Source organism: Rutidosis leptorrhynchoides, chromosome 5, assembly GCF_046630445.1.
Source record: "Rutidosis leptorrhynchoides isolate AG116_Rl617_1_P2 chromosome 5, CSIRO_AGI_Rlap_v1, whole genome shotgun sequence".
Classification (NCBI taxonomy): domain Eukaryota; kingdom Viridiplantae; phylum Streptophyta; class Magnoliopsida; order Asterales; family Asteraceae; genus Rutidosis; species Rutidosis leptorrhynchoides.
The window spans coordinates 31,571,552-31,594,535 of NC_092337.1; positions in this window are offsets into that span (position 1 = coordinate 31,571,552).

Below are 22,984 nucleotides of genomic sequence, written 5' to 3' on the forward strand. Positions count from 1 at the left end.
CTTATAATTATAACTAAAAAAAATATAACTACAATATTAATATTACCCTTAATATTATGAATAATAATAATAATAATAATAATACTAAAAATTAATAATAAAGATGTTAATATAATGATAATTATTAATTATTAATAATAGTTAATAATGATATCAATAATATTAATAATTATTGTAGTAATTATAAAGATGTTAATAATATTATTAATTTTAAAAATAATGATCATTAAAGATAAAGGTAATAATATTTAATGATATTACAAGTAACCATCAATATTTAACAAATTGCTTGTGCCAAATTCCATATCTATTTCTTTTATATAATAATATTAATAATATAATTATTAATATTATTTTAACATTAATATTAATGCTAATAATGAAAACATTAATATAACAATTATATTTAAATTTATAATTTATTATATTATCTTTACATTTTGTTAAATATATAAAATATTTGAACATTTAATATTCATGTTTATACATGTATATATATTACAATATTATATATATATATATATATATATATATATATATATATATATATATATATATATATATATATATATATATATATATATATATATATATATATATGTCATTTATATAAATATAGAATCATTCTAATAATAGTTTAATTATTTTGTATATTACTTTGTATGATTAAATTGTATCTTAATACTTCAAATTCATATATAATTTTATATTTATATAACTACATATTTATTTATAAATAATTGTTTGTGAATCGTCGGGAATGGTAAAAGGTCAGATAATTTCATGAAGATAGTTTAAAAAGTTTTGAGACTCAACATTACATACATTGCTCATCGTATCGAAATCATATAAAGATTTAAGTTTAAATTTGGTCGGAAATTCCCGGGTCATCACAGTACCTACCTGTTAAAGAAATTTCGTCCCGAAATTTGAGTGAGGTCGTCATGGCTAACAATAAAATGTTTTCCTGACGAATATGAGTTGATAAAATAAAATTTTATCACCGTTGCGTAATATAGGTAAGATAATTCGATTATTCAAAGAGCACGAATGAAGCTATCACAAAAGAGTGAAATGAATAAATGAAGTTTCGTTTTAACTTTTGACGTTGCCTTGGTTGAATTTCAGAATTCAAGGGATTTAAATAAATCTTTAAAATCTAAGAGATTTGATTCTTCGGCGAATAAGGAGATTGAGATCTCTATAATTAAATACGGTGATCTGCCTCGATTACTCTGTCTGATATTTTCATTATAAATTAAACTCCTCCGTTCCATTATTCTCACCATTTCTATACTTTCTTTCTTAGTTCATACATCCAAAAGATTGTGAAAATGCTTAGTCCAGTTCTAATCCCTAATATTTTCCCATTTATTATTTCTGCCATCCTTCCTTTCGATCTTCCACCAGAAAATCTGTTTACTTCTACTATTATCTTGGGGGGATACTATTCTTAATTCTAATGTGTCTTTATATTGCTATTCGTATTAATATCCACGGTTTGAAACCTCCGTGTTGTTATTGGACTTAATATTTTCTCTTCTATTTTGGATCTCTTTGCCTTTTTATTCTCTTCTCGATCTCTATTAAAGCGAGTAACAGTCCAGAATTTCTAGGTATGGAGTTTCGAATTATCATAATATACAAGGTAGAAAGGAAAGGTAGTAGCACGATTTGTTTTGTCAAATTACCTGAATTACTGAGAATAGAACTATCAAGAATATATTTTCTTGATATGTTCAGAAGTTAAGTAGAATGAAAGAGTTATGTAACATGGCACGTGATGACGTTAGAGTCTGTGAATCATCACGTTTCATTAGAAACTCAGCATGACTTACTGTAATATAATCACGTTGATCATGTGTCATTATATTATACTAACTCATGCATCAGTTTCCAACATTACTTCAATAACATTCATATCTTAAGCTCTAAAGTTTACAGAATATAGAAACTAACAGTTTCTATATGATGTAACACTGATAGCACGAAGAGATTAATGATTTCAGATAAGAATAGTTATAAAAATATCTCCAGAAATATGGAGGATATTTATAATGAAAGATACGATAATATCTCGGAATACCTAAGATCAGAGGATGATAGAAACTATTATCTACAAGGGTTTAGAGTAAGGAGCAAGATATTCACTAAAGACTTTAGTAGACATTGAATCATTTGGATTCTTTGAAGTCAAACTTATTCTTTGTGATTTGTCCACGGCTTTCTTCCTAGTTTCGCATAATCTGCTTTTCGGTACTAAATTTTCTATTGAATGTTTTCAATATAATGATACACAGGAAGCACGAGGAGGTATATAATTTCGGACGAGAATATTTATGAAAATATCCTCTGAAATATCGAAGATATTGATGATGATATTTTGGAATTTCTAAGTTCGATGATTGATGGAGAAAGATTTTCCGCAAGATTTTAACATGACTTCGGAGCAAGATATTCTCTAAAGATTTCAACGGATCCAGAATTACCTGATTCCTTTGAATATAGGGTTTGGTCCTTGTATTTGTCCTTGGTTTCCTTCATGGATAGCTCAATCTATTTTCCAATACCCAATTTTCTATCGAGCGTTCCTAACACTCCTTTCTTTATCATCAAACTTTTGGTCATTTAGACCATCTATCATTTTTCTGTTTCCTCTGCATTTAATGCTATGATATCTAAATCGTCGGTTATTAATCCGAGGTGGTTTCAGGAAAATTGTGTTTTTAGATGATTAAACGCTGATGGTAATATGGTGGAATATGAAAGGTTCCCTGGTAATAATAAAAGAGCACGCGTATATATCAACGTTATAATAAGGTTGTTTTGTACGAAAAGTCGAAGTTGTATTGCTGGAGCTGTGACAAAACTGGCTATCTCAAACAGCAGATGCAGAGTTATTTTCGGTAATAATAACGCTAAAGGAATTAGCACAGCTACGTGTTAAACGTTTACTCAGGTTCCGAGTGTTTTCAGGTGCATAACTATATGCATCAATATTTTCTCCCGTAAATGAAATGCGGTTGGTTCATCCTCTCGATTGAGGTGTTTTCAAGAATCATGAAAGGTTTGAACGCAGAATGTAATCGTGAAGATACAAATGATGTTTAAGACGAAATCAAGTGGCAACTTGAAGAATTGTTTAGTTTCATATGTTATAATCAATATTTTAATTCATTTTAATTGTCCAATGTTATTAGTCCACAGTCGATAGTCCACAGTTGACAGTCCAATAATTCATATATAATTTAATATATAATATTCGAATTAATTAATACGTGTCGTGCCCGTATACGTCTCAGACTCGATCACAACTCAAACTATATATATTATTGTAGAATCAACCTCAACCCTGTATAGAGAACTCGATCATTACTGCATATAGAGTGTCTATGGTGATTCCAAATAATATATATAGATGCGTCGATATGATATGTCAAAACCTTGTATACGTGTCCCGATATTTAAAGTGCGTAAAATAAATAACAGAATTTAAATAACGATAAATAAAGTGCGTAAAGTAAATAACAAAAATTAAATGACGATAAATAAAATTGCGAGAATGTAAATTGCGATAATTAAATTGCGATAAATAAAATGTAACCAGTTAGCTAGGAACAATTAGCTAGGAACAGTTAGCGTGGATTCTTAACAAAATTTCTCATAGTTAATTCGTTTGTTTCTAACAAATTTTATTTTGTCAAATGTTTTCTTCATTATGCCACTTGTTGGATTCTGATAAATCAAAATCCCAATATGAAATTGGATGCATATGGTTATTCTGTGGTGAACGGATTTGTATATCGGTGGATGTAAGTAGGATAGTAAATGACTGTTGAATCAGATTTGAAAGAATGTACAGTATACTTATTAATGTGAAATCTAAATATTCCTCGGGTATTACCTACCCGTTAAAATATTTTCACCATTAACAGTTTGTACGAAAGAAATTTTAATTACAATTCTTATGAAAACATATATACATATATATTTTCTTCAGATGTAGTCAGGGATTTAATGAGTCAATATGATATTAGACTCATTTGATTTACCGTTAGGATAAGAATATATAATCTCTAAAACATTAGAGATTATATAATCGCCATGTCGAACGAAGATAAATGATGTAGAACGATTCGTAGAACGATGATTATACTCGAGGTACATAATGAGATGTTGTGGCGTGTTTTGTTGAAACTTGGGTTGTTGGTGGTACTGGTGTTGTCGGTGCTGTTACTGATGGTACTGTTGGTGCCGGTGATGTTGTTGAAGCTGGTAAATTTTGCACCATATTCTCCAAATTGATTACTCGATCGCGAATCTCATTGACTTTTTCCATTACTCCAGGATGAATGTCGGTCGGAATGAGTGGATGAATAAGGTTTAGAATTTTAGATAGAATATAATCGTGGTGAAATACTCTGGAAATGAGTGTGGAATGGTGTTTCGAATGGGTTCGCGGGTAAATGCTTCAAGTTCTTCGCCAAGAGGGGAATGTGGTTGATGGAAAGGATCGCCTTCTTCGCGTCTCCATCGGTTAAGTCATCTACGAACCCATCTCCAATTCATCCAAAATAGATGATGGCTAATTGGTTGATTTATTCCGGTTACACTGTTTTCGGAGCTCGAGTGGAAATCCATATCGGAATAGCTGTCGGAATAACTATCGGAATAGCTATCGAAATCTGAGTGACTCGAACTGGTTGCGGAATTCATCTCGTACAATCAGATGGTATAATTTCGATAAGAACTAGATTATAGGATGTAGATTAGTACCCTGCAATACATAATTTACATATGCATATAATACTAAAATCCCATAAGTTACAGAGGAATCTACGGAAGCTGTCAGGAAAAGATAACAATAACATATATGCTAAGATATGAATTAGCAGGTACGCTAAGATACGAATTTTGTCTATACACTATTCATGCAATCATTGCAGTAAGATGTGTCTTAATTAAGAATGATAAGCAGGTAATTTCCTAAGGATGATAAACAGATGATTTCCGACAAAAATGATAAGCAAAACTTTTGACATGCAGACACGGTCGAAGTCCAGACTCACTAATGCATCTAAACATCTATTAGTTAGACACTCTAATGCAAGACCTGGTTCGCTAAGACCACCGCTCTGATACCAACTGAAGCGACCCGTCCTAATCCATCCATACGAAGTCCATATTGATTACAAACGATTCACAATAGTTGGTTACATCACGAGGTGCTTGACCTCTATATGATACATTTTACAAACATTGCCTTCGTTTTACAAGACAAACTTTTATTACATCGAAAGTTGACAGACATGCATACCATTTCATAATATATCTAACTATAATTGACTTAATAATAATCTTGATAAACTCAACGACTCGAATGCAATGTAGCGACCCGACCAAAACCGTTATTGACGGCGTCGTTAACTTAGGTCCCGTTGCGTGGTCGTAGTCCCTATATGAGACTCGTTTGACCAAAATTATGTCGCGTTCATTTGAAAGGTACAAAGTTTAGTTTAACAAACGGATCGACAATAAGTTTAAGTTTACAAAGTTATAAAGTATGAATGAAATAACTTGCGACATAATTAGTTTGAAACCACAGTTGCTATAAATAGCGTAAGTAAGTGGACAAAAGTTTGATTCCAAAAATGCTATCCCTAGCGTATGCATGCATGGTAGACTCCAATCAAGTAATCAAAGAGTGCGGAAGCATGTAACAAATAGCCATGTGAAAACCTGAGAAAACATAGAAGAATCTGTCAACGCAAAAACGTTGGTGAAATCATAGGTTTAAGTAAGTGAATAAAAGTAAAGTAAGTCGAACCACAAGATTTGCAAAGTTGAAATAATAGTAGTACATTCTAAAAGTTAATATTCACGAGCACCCAATTATCAAAGCTTAACGTTCCGTCCGTTGAATACCCCATCAATTAGTGCTAGAACAACACTGTTCCCGAAAATATATTTCATTCGTAAACGGTAGCGAACCGTTTGAATGAGGGTTTGTCAAACCCATATGGCCATATAACATAAGTTCTCGCTTACACCATCTGATGTAACTAATGATAATCGGATTGAGGATTTTCGTTCTAAACTCGTATGTAGAATGTTTGTTTTCCCGTTCTTGTGTTCACTTAGTTCAAAAGAATCGTTTATGTTTTCTCATCCCAAAAATAAGTTCAAAAGAGTAAAAGTGGGACTATGATCTCACCTCGAGTGCACGAGTATAAAGGTACTTCAACAAGTAAACGTGTGCATGAAAGTTGCTTAGCCTTGACCTAAACAAGTAAGTTGTATCAATTAACCGGTTACGACACAAGGTCGGGTGAAATGTGTTCAATTAGTCCTATGGCTCGTTACGACTCGAATAGTATAGCATGTGAATCACGTTGTCAAGTTTCATGCAAGAATCAAGTATAAAAGCATGTTAGAACGATTGTAATAAAGTTTGAGTTGACATTTCAAAACCTTACCATTAGAAAGGAAATCTTATTACGTTTCCAAAGATATTTGATTCATCGAAAACGGAGTTACGGTCAAAAAGTTATGGCCAAAACAAGTTTGCTGAAGTTCGGATGAAACAGGCAATTGTCACGGCGCGACAAATTGCTCCGCGGCGCGACAAATGCCTATGTTGAAGGTCAGAAAGCTTGAAAAACATGTTCTAAAATCACCCTTTGGGCCACGGCGCGACAAATTGCTCCGCGGCGCGACAATGGCCGTGGCCTGGTACCAGGTCAGTTTCAAATGTTCAAGTCTTGGTCAAAACCAAAATGGATGAAATTGGTACCAAATCGAAGAGGATGATGAGAGGATCACGAATATGTAATTTTGTTTTGAAGTTTGCTTCCCGATCCGAATTTAGATGATGAATTATGTTTGTGTTCTTGAGAGAAAAAAAAGAAAGAAAGAGAGAGATGGAGGGATTGAATGGTGGTGCTTGGGGTGGACTAGTTGACCTAGTCAACTAGTTTGCCCCGTGTCAATTTTAGTCCCTCGAGTTTAGAAGCGGGTGCGGGATTTAACCAAACGAATATTTTAAAAAAAAAACGCTCGAGTAGACGAGTGATGTTATAATTAAATAACGAGAATATTATAAACGTTAGTCAACGGAAATTGGGAATTTAAATAGCGAAAGATATTATTTAAAAAAAAAAAGACGGTGTTAAAAATAAATTTAACGGAAAAACGCGGGATGTTACATTATCCACACCTCAAAAGAAATTTCGTCCCGAAATTTAGTTGGAAGTAGTAGTTGTTGAATCTTACTCGAGATCTTGCATTGTAAATTCTACGAATAAGTGAAGGTACGTCCTTGAGTATTTCCACGAATTTTGACGGTCGGGATCATATGTTGTTTTAAGGTTTGGCTTCCATGATTCATGGTTTCAATCGGTCCTCCTAGGAAGTGAGGTTTATCGTCGATAGTGAGTTCATCAAAGGAGATAACAAGTTCTCGTTTCGCAAAACACGTCTTTGAGTTGATACATCGAATGTAGGATAAACGGAGACTCAAAATGGGTCGGAAAATCTAAACGGCTAGCAACGGGTCCAAAACTCCCCAAGAATTCAAAAGGATTAAAATATCACGAATTTTGTTTTCTATGTTTCCCGAAACGGACTACACCTCCTCAAGGTGCGACTTTTAATATTACGCGGTTCCCCATGGAATTAGAAAGGTTTACGTTTAACATCGGCGTAGCTCTTGGTGATTACGAGTCGCGTTGGGTCTTGCTTGAATATGTATAAATTTTCTCGGTTGTTCATGAATAACCTCAGCCCCGGTGAATTGATCATCGTTTACTTGGTTCGACAAAGGAGAATGACGTTTCCGGTCACATGTGGTTTCAAAAGGAGTGACGTTAAAACTCGAATGAAAATCATTGTAGTACGAGGATTCGGTTTAAGGAAAATACTTTTCTCAAGTAAATTTGAAGTTGGTAATACAAACTTGTATTATGGTTTCCAAGGTTTAAATCGCATGTTTGTTCGGTCCGTCGGGTTGTGGATGGTACGCGGTACTCATGTCTAAACGCGGTCCCGAGGCTTTTTGTAAGGTACTCCAAAATCTAGAAGTGAAACGAGGATCTCAATCCGAAACGGGGTATATTTCCCTAAGGCATATTGAACAAGTTTGCTAGGAATTGAAAACGTTAGCTAGGACAAGTTTCTCAAGAAAATTCGCGTCGCGGAAGGTTTATCGGTTTCCAAAAACGTTCGTCGGGGCAAGTTCTTATCGGGTTTTGAAAACGATTGTTAGGACTATCCACCCTCGCGGCGAATACTTGTATGACGTGAAGAGTCGCTCTCCATTGAGAATTTAGAATAAGGACCTCCTGAACCGGAAGTACGAGGGTGATGCAAAAGAAGTTCCCGCCCCGATGTGAGCATAACGAGTAAATTGTAGTTAGTCAATAAGACTGCGCGAGGACGAGCTAGTATACCCGTGTAACATACGGTTGAAGTCGAGAGGAATCGGTAATTCATTCGGAAGCATAAGTACAGTTCGACAAAAGTCGAAGGGGTGTCCCCGGTATGGCTGTTATCAATATTCTCGGAGTTTTCGGACGTCCAAACATGAAAGGATGAAGTCATGTACATGGCACATGGTGGTGTTTAGGTTGATCGAGTCTAACCACCATCACGCGTCACTAGAACTTTGGTATGCCTTACCGTAATATAACTATGTTGATCGAGTGTAGTTATATTATGCTAACTCATACCTCCATTCCCACATCACTCCATAGATTCAAGTTCGTGTCATCGCGAAAATCTAAAATGAACAAAATGTAACGACGTCTCAAACGTGACTCGTATTAAATCGAAAGAATTTCTGCAACTCTAAGGAAGCGTTCCCCGAGGGAAGTGTATAAATGATTGTTCACGTCAATGCGGTTCGAGTCAGACAATAATGTATTTAGATATGAAAAGAGTAACGAGTCATGATAACAAGTAGTACGCAACCGTAGTGATAAACAGTGATGACGATACTCATCTAGAGTGGTGGTGGTAACTTTACAACACTTGTGGATAGTAAGCTGAGACGGGGTGGATAACAACCAAGGAGTCAGAATTCCCGAACTAGAGTGACTAACGAAGTCGTGGTCATCCGTACGCGTATGAACCTTGAATTCACGTGTGTTACCAAAAAGTGGCGGAATACGAGTTCGTATGATGAAGGTTGGGTACCATTAAAAAGTTTGATTAAGAATGATTCAAGTATAATGCACAAGTAGTCAAGTAAGTGCTATCTATAGCAAATGTATGTCAGAATGCAATGGCTAACTATCCGGTTGTAGTCTAGATTCACTAATGCGTCCTAACGACTCTGTCAGACACACTAATGCACATCCTAGTTCCCTACAACCAACGCTCTGATACCACTTGTAGCGACCCGACCAAAACCGTTATTGACGGCGTCGTTAACTTAGGTCCCGTTGCGTGGTCGTAGTCCCTATATGAGACTCGTTTGACCAAAATTATGTCGCGTTCATTTGAAAGGTACAAAGTTTAGTTTAACAAACGGATCGACAATAAGTTTAAGTTTACAAAGTTATAAAGTATGAATGAAATAACTTGCGACATAATTAGTTTGAAACCACAGTTGCTATAAATAGCGTAAGTAAGTGGACAAAAGTTTGATTCCAAAAATGCTATCCCTAGCGTATGCATGCATGGTAGACTCCAATCAAGTAATCAAAGAGTGCGGAAGCATGTAACAAATAGCCATGTGAAAACCTGAGAAAACATAGAAGAATCTGTCAACGCAAAAACGTTGGTGAAATCATAGGTTTAAGTAAGTGAATAAAAGTAAAGTAAGTCGAACCACAAGATTTGCAAAGTTGAAATAATAGTAGTACATTCTAAAAGTTAATATTCACGAGCACCCAATTATCAAAGCTTAACGTTCCGTCCGTTGAATACCCCATCAATTAGTGCTAGAACAACACTGTTCCCGAAAATATATTTCATTCGTAAACGGTAGCGAACCGTTTGAATGAGGGTTTGTCAAACCCATATGGCCATATAACATAAGTTCTCGCTTACACCATCTGATGTAACTAATGATAATCGGATTGAGGATTTTCGTTCTAAACTCGTATGTAGAATGTTTGTTTTCCCGTTCTTGTGTTCACTTAGTTCAAAAGAATCGTTTATGTTTTCTCATCCCAAAAATAAGTTCAAAAGAGTAAAAGTGGGACTATGATCTCACCTCGAGTGCACGAGTATAAAGGTACTTCAACAAGTAAACGTGTGCATGAAAGTTGCTTAGCCTTGACCTAAACAAGTAAGTTGTATCAATTAACCGGTTACGACACAAGGTCGGGTGAAATGTGTTCAATTAGTCCTATGGCTCGTTACGACTCGAATAGTATAGCATGTGAATCACGTTGTCAAGTTTCATGCAAGAATCAAGTATAAAAGCATGTTAGAACGATTGTAATAAAGTTTGAGTTGACATTTCAAAACCTTACCATTAGAAAGGAAATCTTATTACGTTTCCAACGATATTTGATTCATCGAAAACGGAGTTACGGTCAAAAAGTTATGGCCAAAACAAGTTTGCTGAAGTTCGGATGAAACAGGCAATTGTCACGGCGCGACAAATTGCTCCGCGGCGCGACAAATGCCTATGTTGAAGGTCAGAAAGCTTGAAAAACATGTTCTAAAATCACCCTTTGGGCCACGGCGCGACAAATTGCTCCGCGGCGCGACAATGGCCGTGGCCTGGTACCAGGTCAGTTTCAAATGTTCAAGTCTTGGTCAAAACCAAAATGGATGAAATTGGTACCAAATCGAAGAGGATGATGAGAGGATCACGAATATGTAATTTTGTTTTGAAGTTTGCTTCCCGATCCGAATTTAGATGATGAATTATGTTTGTGTTCTTGAGAGAAAAAAAAGAAAGAAAGAGAGAGATGGAGGGATTGAATGGTGGTGCTTGGGGTGGACTAGTTGACCTAGTCAACTAGTTTGCCCCGTGTCAATTTTAGTCCCTCGAGTTTAGAAGCGGGTGCGGGATTTAACCAAACGAATATTTTAAAAAAAAAACGCTCGAGTAGACGAGTGATGTTATAATTAAATAACGAGAATATTATAAACGTTAGTCAACGGAAATTGGGAATTTAAATAGCGAAAGATATTATTTAAAAAAAAAAGACGGTGTTAAAAATAAATTTAACGGAAAAACGCGGGATGTTACATGCAACGTCTTTCGAAATATGCCATGAATGACTCCAAGAAATATATTTAAAGTGAGAAAATGCACAGCGGAGGATTTCTTTCATACCTGAGAATAAACATGCTTTAAAGTGTCAACCCAAAAGGTTGGTGAGTTCATTAGTTTAACATAAATAATCATTTCCATTATTTTAATAGACCACAAGATTTTCATTTTTTTAGTTCACATAAATAAACGTCCCATGCATAGAGACAAAAATAATCATTCATATGGTGAACACCTGGTAACCGACCTTAACCAAATGCATATAGAATATCCCCATTATTTCGGGATCCTCCTTCGGACATGATATAAATTTCGAAGTACTAAAGCATCCGGTACTTTGGATGGGGCTTGTTGGGCCCGATAGATCTATCTTTAGAGTTCGCGTCAATTAGGGTGTTTGTTCCCTAATTCTTAGATTACCAGACTTAATAAAAAGAGGCATATTCGATTTCGATAATTCAACCATATAATGTAGTTTCGATTACTTGTGTCTATTTCGTAAAACATTTATAAAATTTGCGCATGTATTCTCAGCCCAAAAATATAAAGGGTAAAAAGGCAAATGAAACTCACGCATATAATTATTGTAAAACAGTTAATAAAGCATTTGCATGTATTCTCAGCCCCAAAAATGTAAAGAGTAAAAGGGGAGCAAATGAAACTCACGCATATAAATATTGTAAAACAGTTAATAAAGCATTTGCATGTATTCTCAGCCCAAAAATGTAAAGAGTAAAAGGGAGCAAATGAAATTCACCATAATGTATTTTGTAGTAAAAATACATATAACGATATTTAACAACTGAACAATGCAGGGTCGGCCTCGGATTCACGAACCTATATCAATTGTATATTTATTAATATATATCTAATCGTATTCGAATGAATATATATATAAATTTATTAATTACATTAATTTTATATTAATAACATATATTTTTAATTTGTATGTACATTCAAATGGTTAATATTTTTATAGTTATATTAATATATTCATATACATACTTGTTTAATGTTATATTTAAAAATCAATAATTTGTTGTTTGTAAGTTTTTATATAATAATTTTAGTAGGTTTTATATATAAAGATATGTGTAGTTTTAATATAAGTATAATATATATAATAAATATATTTTATGTACAAAATATTTATTTGCTTAAAAATGATAGTTTCGATAATAACGATTTACTAATAGTAATAAGCATAAAAATGATAATATTAATAATAATATTGATATTGTTAATAATAATACTAGTAGTTATAAGAGTGTTACTAATACTTAATATTAATGAAAATAATGATAACTTGTATTATCTTCATAATAATGTTAATAATAATGATCCTAATCATAATAATAATAATAACACATCTGTTAATAATAATAATTATCTTACTTTTAATAGCAATAATAATATCGATATTTTTGATAATTTTAATGATAACATTTATAAAATTGATAGTGATGTTAATAAGTTTTATAATACTGATAATAATAATATTATTACTTAATAATACTACTAATACTCATATTAACCATATTACTAATATTACTTATAATAATAATACTTTTAATACTAAATACAACAATAATAATAATTAGAACAATAATAATAATATTAACATTAATAATAATAATATAATTAATAATAATAATAACTTGATAATTGAACTACCTTCGAGACTCCAAAAAGAATAAGAAACTGTCCAAGCCGAGACTCGAACCCTCGACCCCTTGAACACCCATCAATCCTTATAACCAGCTGGGCTATGCCCAATTTCAGAAATAATACAGAAAACATATTTATTTAACCCGTATTTTTATGTCATCCTTCTTCTTCTTCTTCTTCTTCTTCTTCTTCTTCTCCACAACCAATTCAACCAAAAACTCGAATTAACAAATCAATACCGTTTATGTTTGGTTTAGGACTTTCAAAAGAATTTATTCAGCCGATAATCCTTGGATGAATTGAAAAAAAAATTAAAAAAAAAAAAAGAAAACAGCTTCATCTGCCGTCGCTGTTATAACAAAAAAAAAATTTGATTTTTCAAATGACAACGAATTAGGTAAAGGTTATAACACGAATTTGTTTGTAAACTGTTTATAGAAACTAATGGAATCATCAATTGAACGGGAAACATCAAAACACTTACGAATTTTTGGATGAACAATTCCGTTGACTTTTGAACATAAAACTTTGACTTCAAAATTCTACCTTGATACAAAGAATTGAGATAAGATATTTTGCAGATAGTTTTGCTAGATGGATTCTGATCTAACTGCATTTTTAAATTTTTGAAATTGATACAAAATCGAGAGTTTGCAGTTTGAGTTTCAAACAGAGTTATACGACTTGTTTTTGTTTATTTTCTGTTTTAATTTGATTGAATGGGAGCTGTAAAGGTGTTCGATAATTGATAATGGAAAAGTGTAGGTGATATTCTATCTCATAACAACTGTAATTAATTGACTTAAAGCAGATAATGTCGACGAGTAGTTCACAGGTTAAACAGAAGAACGGAAAAAGATAAAAAAATAATATCCATCAGTAACTCGTATATAACTGTTTTATATAAATGAAATTTCTTTTATATCTGTTTTAAAATATATTTATGTATATACTTATATTCATATAACATATATATATATATATATATATATATATATATATATATATAAATATATATATATATGTATATATCTAAATTTATATATTATAATAAATCTTATAATTATAACTAAAAAAAATATAACTACAATATTAATATTACCCTTAATATTATGAATAATAATAATAATAATAATAATAAAAAATTAATAATAAAGATGTTAATATAATGATAATTATTAATTATTAATAATAGTTAATAATGATATCAATAATATTAATAATTATAGTAGTAATTATAAAGATGTTAATAATATTATTAATTTTAAAAATAATGATCATTAAAGATAAAGGTAATAATATTTAATGATATTACAAGTAACCATCAATATATAACAAATTGCTTGTGCCAAATTCCATATCTATTTCTTTTATATAATAATATTAATAATATAATTATTAATATTATTTTAACATTAATATTAATGCTAATAATGAAAACATTAATATAACAATTATATTTAAATTTATAATTTATTATATTATCTTTACATTTTGTTAAATATATAAAATATTTGAACATTTAATATTCATGTTTATACATGTATATATATTACAATATATTAATTATATATATATATATATATATATATATATATATATATATATATATGTCATTTATATAAATACAGAATCATTCTAATAACAGTTTAATTATTTTGTATATTACTTTGTATGATTAAATTGTATCTTAATACTTCAAATTCATATATAATTTTATATTTATATAACTACATATTTATTTATAAATAATTGTTCGTGAATCGTCGGGAATGGTAAAAGGTCAGATAATTTCATGAAGATAGTTTAAAAAGTTTTGAGACTCAACATTACATACATTGCTCATCGTATCGAAATCATATAAAGATTTAAGTTTAAATTTGGTCGGAAATTCCCGGGTCATCACAAAAGGATCACTAGTTAGAAAAGTAGTTCTTACTGGCTGATAGGAATCATCCAGTCCCATCAAGAACTTCATTAACTTCCTTTGATTATAGTACTCTTTTCTCTTTTTATCAGCATCACACTCACAAGTAGGTAGTTTACACAAAATGTCATGTTGTTTCCATAGTGAATTTAATTTGTGATAATAATCAGACACAGGAGTGCCATTTTGTGTTAACTGAGATATTTTCTGTTCAAGATTACACAATACAGATCCATCTACTTTATAATATGTCTCTTTTAGTTCTTCCCAAACCACAGAAGCATATTTTGAATAAATTTGACCATAATACAACTCAACAGATACACAACTTAAGATCCAAGATAAGACAACAGCATTACACCTTTCCCATTGATTAGCAAGAACATCATCCTCTTCATCTTTTTCAAGTGTTCCATTTATTAACCCAAGTTTGTTTTTAGTTTGTAAAGCTAATTCCATTGCACAAGCCCATGATTTATAATTTTCAGTTCCTTTGAGTTTAAAATTGATTAGAGGTGTACGCTCATGTCACTAGCATGTAAGTAAAGGGGATTACCAAAATCCAATTTATCTTATCATGGTGGTAGATCCTTCATCATCAGACATTTTAACAAATCAAACAATAAACACAGAATATCACAAAACAAATAACAAGCACAAAAAATATCACCAAGAATTAAAGAATCACAATAGCAAAAGTAAAGACGATTGTCCTGGCTATAGACCAAGTATAACACGTAGGGGCAGTTGATTCCTGTAAGCACAAAAACTCCTACGTGTAGGAACTTGCTACAAACAACAGGTAGGAAGAAATTCCCTTACAGAGTACTCCCCCTCAACCTTGAAATCAACTGTGGAAGACTTCTTGAAGACAATCACAAGAATCGCCTTCAACCATACAGAATTAGGGTTTTGAATTGAACCCCTAATTTGAACCAATTTCTTTGATCTTTAAACACAATCACCAATCGATTACAAGAGAATTGAAACCGATTCACAACAACGGGTTCTCTTTCAGAACAGAAACCCTAAACCACCGATCGAACTTTTAACCTCTCGAAACCCTAATTTTTGGATTTTGAACGAACAAAACACCACAGATCGAGCACCCGCTCTGATATCATGAACAAACTATGAATGATTTTGATAATCACTCACAAACAACCACAATTACAGACTGAATATTTAGAGATAATTGAATACGGAAACTGTTTGATCGAATGAACTAATAAAAAAAACCCTAAAACACCAACTATATATACACACTAAGAATAAAAAAAATACAGACAGACCCCTGCACTTATAAAACATTTGCAGAATAACAAAAGAGGTCCCTGCACTTTGTGTTTATCAAAAATAACATGGAAACCTAACCTCAACTATGTCCCATCTGTGTACTTACTAACTTGAACCCCTCACCAGGTGAATTATTCATGGTTAACAAGTACATGGTGCACAAAGAGGTTAGGCCTTCAAACCAGTCCAGTGATTAAGCTTCAATTATCTGCAACTTGCGTCTGCATGATGAAGAAGGTGACAACAGCAACTGCAGCAGAAAGCTATTGAGTTGCTCCATCAACCTGTTACTCAACCAAACAATCATAAATACATTATAACAAATGATGAGATTGTTCATTTAACATTCTTCTATTAGGTTAAATTTTAATTAAGGATTATTTTCCATTATTAACTCTTATGACTATACCAAAAAAGAATTTCAAACTTCATTGTATATATATTAAAAGTACTGAAGTAGTTGTAGGTGATTTTAATTATCTACATAACTTATACATGTCTTAAATTTCAAACTTTATTGTTTATATATTAAAAGTAGTAAAGCAGTTATGTGAGGTGATTCTTAATTATCTACCTAATTTATACTCCCTCCGTCTCAAAAAAAATGTCTACCTTACTATTTTTGTTTGTCCCAAAAAAATTGTCCTTTACTTTAAATAACACTAAAAACCTACTAAAGTTCCAATTACACCCTTTTTATTATTGGAAATTCAGCATTAAATATAGCAATTAATTTATAAATTACTCTTTATAACAACATTAAATGAGGGATAAATTCGACAATTCACTAATATATCTTAAATTCAACAAAAAGTCAAACCAGACATTCTTTTTAAGACGGAGGGAGTACATGTTTTAAATTCTTAAGCTCAGCCTCAAATACTATGTTTAGAATAATTCTGAAATTAAATTAAATATAGCATATATACCAAGAATACAAATAAGTTGATAGATTAAAGTTATATATCACCAAAGTATACTTGGTACAAAACATTTTCTATTAATGGAAATTCACACACATATCTATATCTATATACAAATAAAGCGACGTAAAAATTAAACCACAAATTACATCACATATTTTCCATGTTATATATTATATGATTAATGATTAATTAATAAAGTACATAGTATGTGTCATATGTTAGCTAGTGTACGTGTAGAATTTGAAAAAAAAAAAAAAATAATAATAATAAAAAATAATAAAAAAAACTACGTAAAGAAGCTGGTTTAATTATAGCTAGTTCGTAACAAAGTAAAAAATTGTACATAGCACATTCAGATTAAATTGCATATAATTTGAAGTTTTTTACAAAAAAGACTTTAATAACAAAGTACCTAATCAAATAATATTTGCAGTTTAACTAACCTAGTAAAACAACAAAGATATATTCATTGCTTATAGATCATGATATATGATTTTCAAGATTATACTTATATTTTTATACTAGTAGATAAACGAAAACATAACAATTGATTGGGTCATTTTAACTTTGGAACAAATATCAATCATGTTTAATGATGGTATAAATAAACAAGATCCATTAATTATGGGGAGTCCACTCCTTAATACTCCGTATATCTCATATGTCAAAGTCAAATCATTTACACATGGTCTAAATAAGTATTATGCCACATGTCTCACACATAATGTGGTTAAGATTGGTTTTATAAAGGATGGATCCTCACACAATACTTTTTGATTCATATACACTTTTATATACCTTTATAGTTATACCTCTCAAGTAATTTAGAAAATTGAACTTATATTATTATTCTAAGTATAATACGTAATTTTGTGTACATGAATCAAAAAGTAGTGTGTAAAGATTGATATCGGTTAAAAAGTCATGATTTTACCCCCGATATTGAGCCCGAAAACCATAAAGTTCCAAACTTTATCAGCAAAATAATCGCTTTTTCGGTTAATCTTGTAGATTAAGTGATTACGAAGACGATGCAAAAAGAATCAAGAGAATCGGAGCTAAAATGAAGATTCTAAAGCGAAAACGGTGAAAGACAAGAAACCAAGTCACGATCAAGAAAATCAAGTTACGATATAGCGAAAACAGCAAACCAGGGCAGGCCATACGGCCTGCCAGTGTGAAAAACGACCTGCCATACTGCCTGGCCAAACGGCCATGCAAAACGGCCTGCCACTGCAAACGGCCTGTAAAAACGGCCCGCCATACGGCTTGCCAGCCGTATGCAAGGCAATTCCAAGTCTATTTAAAGAGCTTTTTGTCATTCATTTTGAACACACGTCTTTTCACTCTCTCACTACAATACACTTTCTCACACTAGAGCTTTCAAGGCCTTCTCAACTCTGAGCGGAAAATTAAGTACCTGGAGGCGAACGCCGAAGATTGTACTAAGAGCCGTCTAGAGGATGTCAGCTAGGGATGGCAATGGATACCCGATCCAGTGGATATCCATCCGATCCACCCGATTATTCGTGGATATGAACGATCTAAATAGATATGGATATGGATGTGGATGAAAAAATTTCATCCATGGATGAACCCGCTTTCACCCGAAATAACTAAATATATAAATTTATCACTCAAATTATTATCATTTATGTGGTGATATTTCATTAATTATATTCATATTCATCTTTCTTTATATTTTCTCTAAAAATATAACTTTCTTCTTGTATTTTATTTTGTTTAAATAATCAAATGTATTTATCGTACTTTGGTGGTTCAAATGTGATTCCATGTAACTAAAAGTAAGCAACTTACATGTCGATAACTTTACACGTTTAATAGGTTATCTATTGAATATTTGTTATATAAATTAGTAAAATGTGACTTTCAGTCGCATAAACTATTAAAAATATTACTTTTGATCGTATATAGTGAACCACCGCTTATAATTATTAAAAATAAAATAAATTTAAATGGATATGGATAATTATCCATTAACCCGCTTCACCCGACGGATATGGATATGGATGGATGAAAAGTAAAAAAAATAAATGGATATGGATACGGCCTCACCCGATCCATATCCGATCCATTGCCATCCCTAATGTCAGCACTTGTAATGGTCCAGATCTCGTCTGTAAAGGGTGAACGCTTTCCGTAATTTAATAAAGTTATCTTTTTTACTTTAAGTTGTTTTCACCTTGCATGCTTATCTATCGGTTGCAAATGTTTATTATATGTAGAATATTTTATCTGAAACTTATGCTATTGATATGCTGAAACCTTGACGATTTATAAGTCTAAATTACGGATCACCCTTTCCAATTATTCACGTGGCTATAACCTAGTATTATGACTTGATCAACCCTAGGATACGAGGTAAGTAGTTATGTGTGCTTAACGTCACAATAGGGATATAGTACCTACGTACGGTTAATCATTTATCCGTCAAAGAAGAGCTGCCCATTTAGGTTGTGATTAGAGTAGGCAATATAGAGTTCAGTGAAACACTGGCTTGCTCAAAAGCATGATTCGCGTCAGAAGCAACGTTCTTGAGATGTTGTAAGATGATCCGGGGTTGAGTAAGTGATCGCAAATAGGGATGGCACCCGCGGGTAATGGGCACGGGTTCTATATACCCGCGACCCGCCCATCGGGTTGGTTTTTTTGCTCGTAGAGACCCGTTACCCGCCCGCGGGTAAAAATATTTCTCCCATGCCCGTGACCCGCGGATACCCGTGACCCATGGGTAAACCCGCGGGTAATAATAATATACAACTTTGTTAAAAAAAAATTTTAGAAAAATTAGGAAATTTTATTAATTATAAACAATATTTACCAATAACACGTGTAAAATGATGTGAAAGTCAAGTTTTTTACTTATATATAATATTGTATTTTTAATCATTATTGCATTTCAAGTAAAAACCCTTTTAAATTGATAATTCTATGTATAAACTCGCGGATAAATTAAAAAAAGTCTCATAAATTAGCGGATCGGGTTTTACCCGCGACGGGTAGTATGTACCCGACCCATTGGCGGGTATAATTTTGTACCCGTACCCGCGCCCGCGGGTATGATTTTATAATTTTACCCGCCCATTACGAATCGGGTACCCGCGGGTCACGGGTTTTTTCTCGCCCATTGTCATCCCTAATCGCAAAGGAGAGACCTCTAATCCAATTAGCAGTACCTTAGAATATCTAAGATTGCACACCTGTTAATGTTAAGGCATAGCTTAGTATTAAGTGGTGGAACGTTAATATACTCTGATTAAGAAAAGCTGAGACTTTCCTTTAGGGATATACCACTTTATTCATGTACCTAGGATTCTATCCATAAGGTTGTTTAAACTCTCTAAGGTTAACGTTGGGAGTAGGGATACCCGTTTTAGCCAGAATCTTCAAAGCCTAAACTCTTAGTGACAAATCGATTAGGTTCATAGCCCAGTTGATTGAGGTTTAGTGTTTATTCTAGAAAGTTAAACTCTTGTAAGAAGTCCCCCGTCAGTATTCTATTCTTCATACTTATCTCTTTTATCTTTATAATTTGTATTAACTTTAGTTAATCTTAATCTATCACCATTGTCACTAGGGTTAACTATTTAGGCACTTTTATATCATATTACTGAGCAAACATACAAAAATACGAACCTAAGTTATACTTACCACTTACTTGTTAAAAGGAAGATAAGTAGGTGAATTATAGCTAAGAAACCCAACTAAATATAAATAATAAAACCATTACTCCCTTTTGATAACTGATTCTAACGTTTTGCGACCTAACGACACCGCACAAATAAAACGTCTGTTTTGGTCATATCAAAGATAACCTCCCATATGCTTACTCCATCCCAATTTAAGAAATTAAATGTATAAAGCAACACCTATCATCAAGGTTGTAAAAGCGCAAGTCGAAAACACGTCAGTCGAGATTTTGGAGTGACGAGGCGGTCGAGATGGGAACGCAAAGGGGACGCTTCGGGCGTTGTCATATGTTGACTTTTTAGAATAGTTTTATTAAATATATATTTATATATAAAATTATATAGAAATCAAATCTTAAAATATAGACTATATAAACAATATTACAAAATAAATTATATAAACATGAACAATTAACGATTATTAACAATGTTACAAAATAAAAATGTAATATTTTTACTTTGACGACGTTTGACCGACTTTGACTACATTTGACCGACATTGACCGACCGTTTTTTAGTCACAACGCGTCAAATAAGTCGGCAGACTTTTGCAACACTGCATATCATCAAATGATGAGAGGCTAACAAAGATACCCCATAATGCACAAGGAAAAAACTTTGGCATGTGATTTTTTTTTTTTTGAAAGGGCAACAAATTTTATTAGAGCACGAAGAATACAAACTGGAAGTATAACTCGAAAACACGAAGACACGAGACCTAACTAAATTACATGATTGTTGCAAAGAAAGCAACCTAGCTATACAAATAAGACTAACCAACTAACCACGAAAATAACAATACAGTGACTCACGAAATATTAAGGTAGTATGAAGGATTTGTGAAGTTGTGATGCGGTCTAGCGGTTGGTGGCATGCCTCCTTTAAGGGAGGTAAGGAGTTCGACCCCCGTTGACTACATATTGAAAAACACAATTTCATCAATTCCATGAAGTATTCACCCATGACACATTTCCCATATCGTTTGGGGGGGGGGGGTAAATGGGAGGGGTTTTACTTGGTCGTGCCCTTGAATCGGTTTCAAGGTTTCCTCTCGGACAGTGATGGGGGAGGGGTTATTATTGTTGCATCGGCATAGTCGAAACGGGAGACGAACGCAACGGGTGGTTTAGTCCCTCTTGGGTGATCCCAATCGCTGTAAAAAAAAAAAGGATGAAGGATATGTTATCCATGTTAACCGATCTAATTTTCTTCTTTTGTCCATTGTTGCGATCTACTCGAAGGATTTTATTTGTATCTCATTTAGGGCCATCGGGATATTCTAAGAGTTACCTTGAAATAACATTTTGTTCCGATTTTTCCAAATAAGATACAAACTAATCCATTTTGTTGTTTGCCAAACATTTTTAACGCTACTCGAACTTGTGCCATTAATAATATCCATGAGGTTCATTGTTGATTGAAATTTAAAACCCCACCATTTGAAAACACGAATCCAAATTTGCATGACTTTATTGCAAAGAGTTAGTGCGTGATCCACCGATTCAAGGTCGTCGTCGCATAAAGGACATCATACACTATGCAAGTCGATGCCTCTTTTATCGAGTTCTAACTTCACCGGTAACCTTTTCCTTTATGCTTTCCAAATAAAAATTTCAATCGTTTTCGAAACAAGACAATTATGAAGTGTAGAAGGTTGTGGACTGTTTGACATAAAAATCTGTTCTTGCCATGTGAAATTCAAATGGGCTACAACCTGAAACAATGATAAACTGATAATTAATAAATTATCTTCTTTGGTAATCCTAGTCACATGTATTCGTTGACTTGAAATTGATGTATAAGTGATAAAAGCTGAAGGGTTAAATGTGTACAAACACAAAACTTGTTTAGTTGAGTATTGATCTAAAACACCACCTAATTACATCCCTAAGGAATTTGCTACCAAAAATGATGAAAACACATTAGTATATCGGGGTTTTATTTTTATCTTTGGGGTTACTTGAGAAGTATATACTACGGAGTATAATATATACTACATTTTAATTGAGTTATGTTGTGATTGTTTTTGATAAATTGATCATTGTCACCACAAAATGTATCACTAGGATAAATCGACAACCTTTTATAAAAAAATTAAGACGTCAATCAATAAATCACTTTTAACGATATAATTGATATTTTTTATCTTTTTTTTTTTTTAGTAAAATAATGAATTTTATTAAAATCTGATAACTTATAATCAAATAGTGATCTGACCGTGTAACAT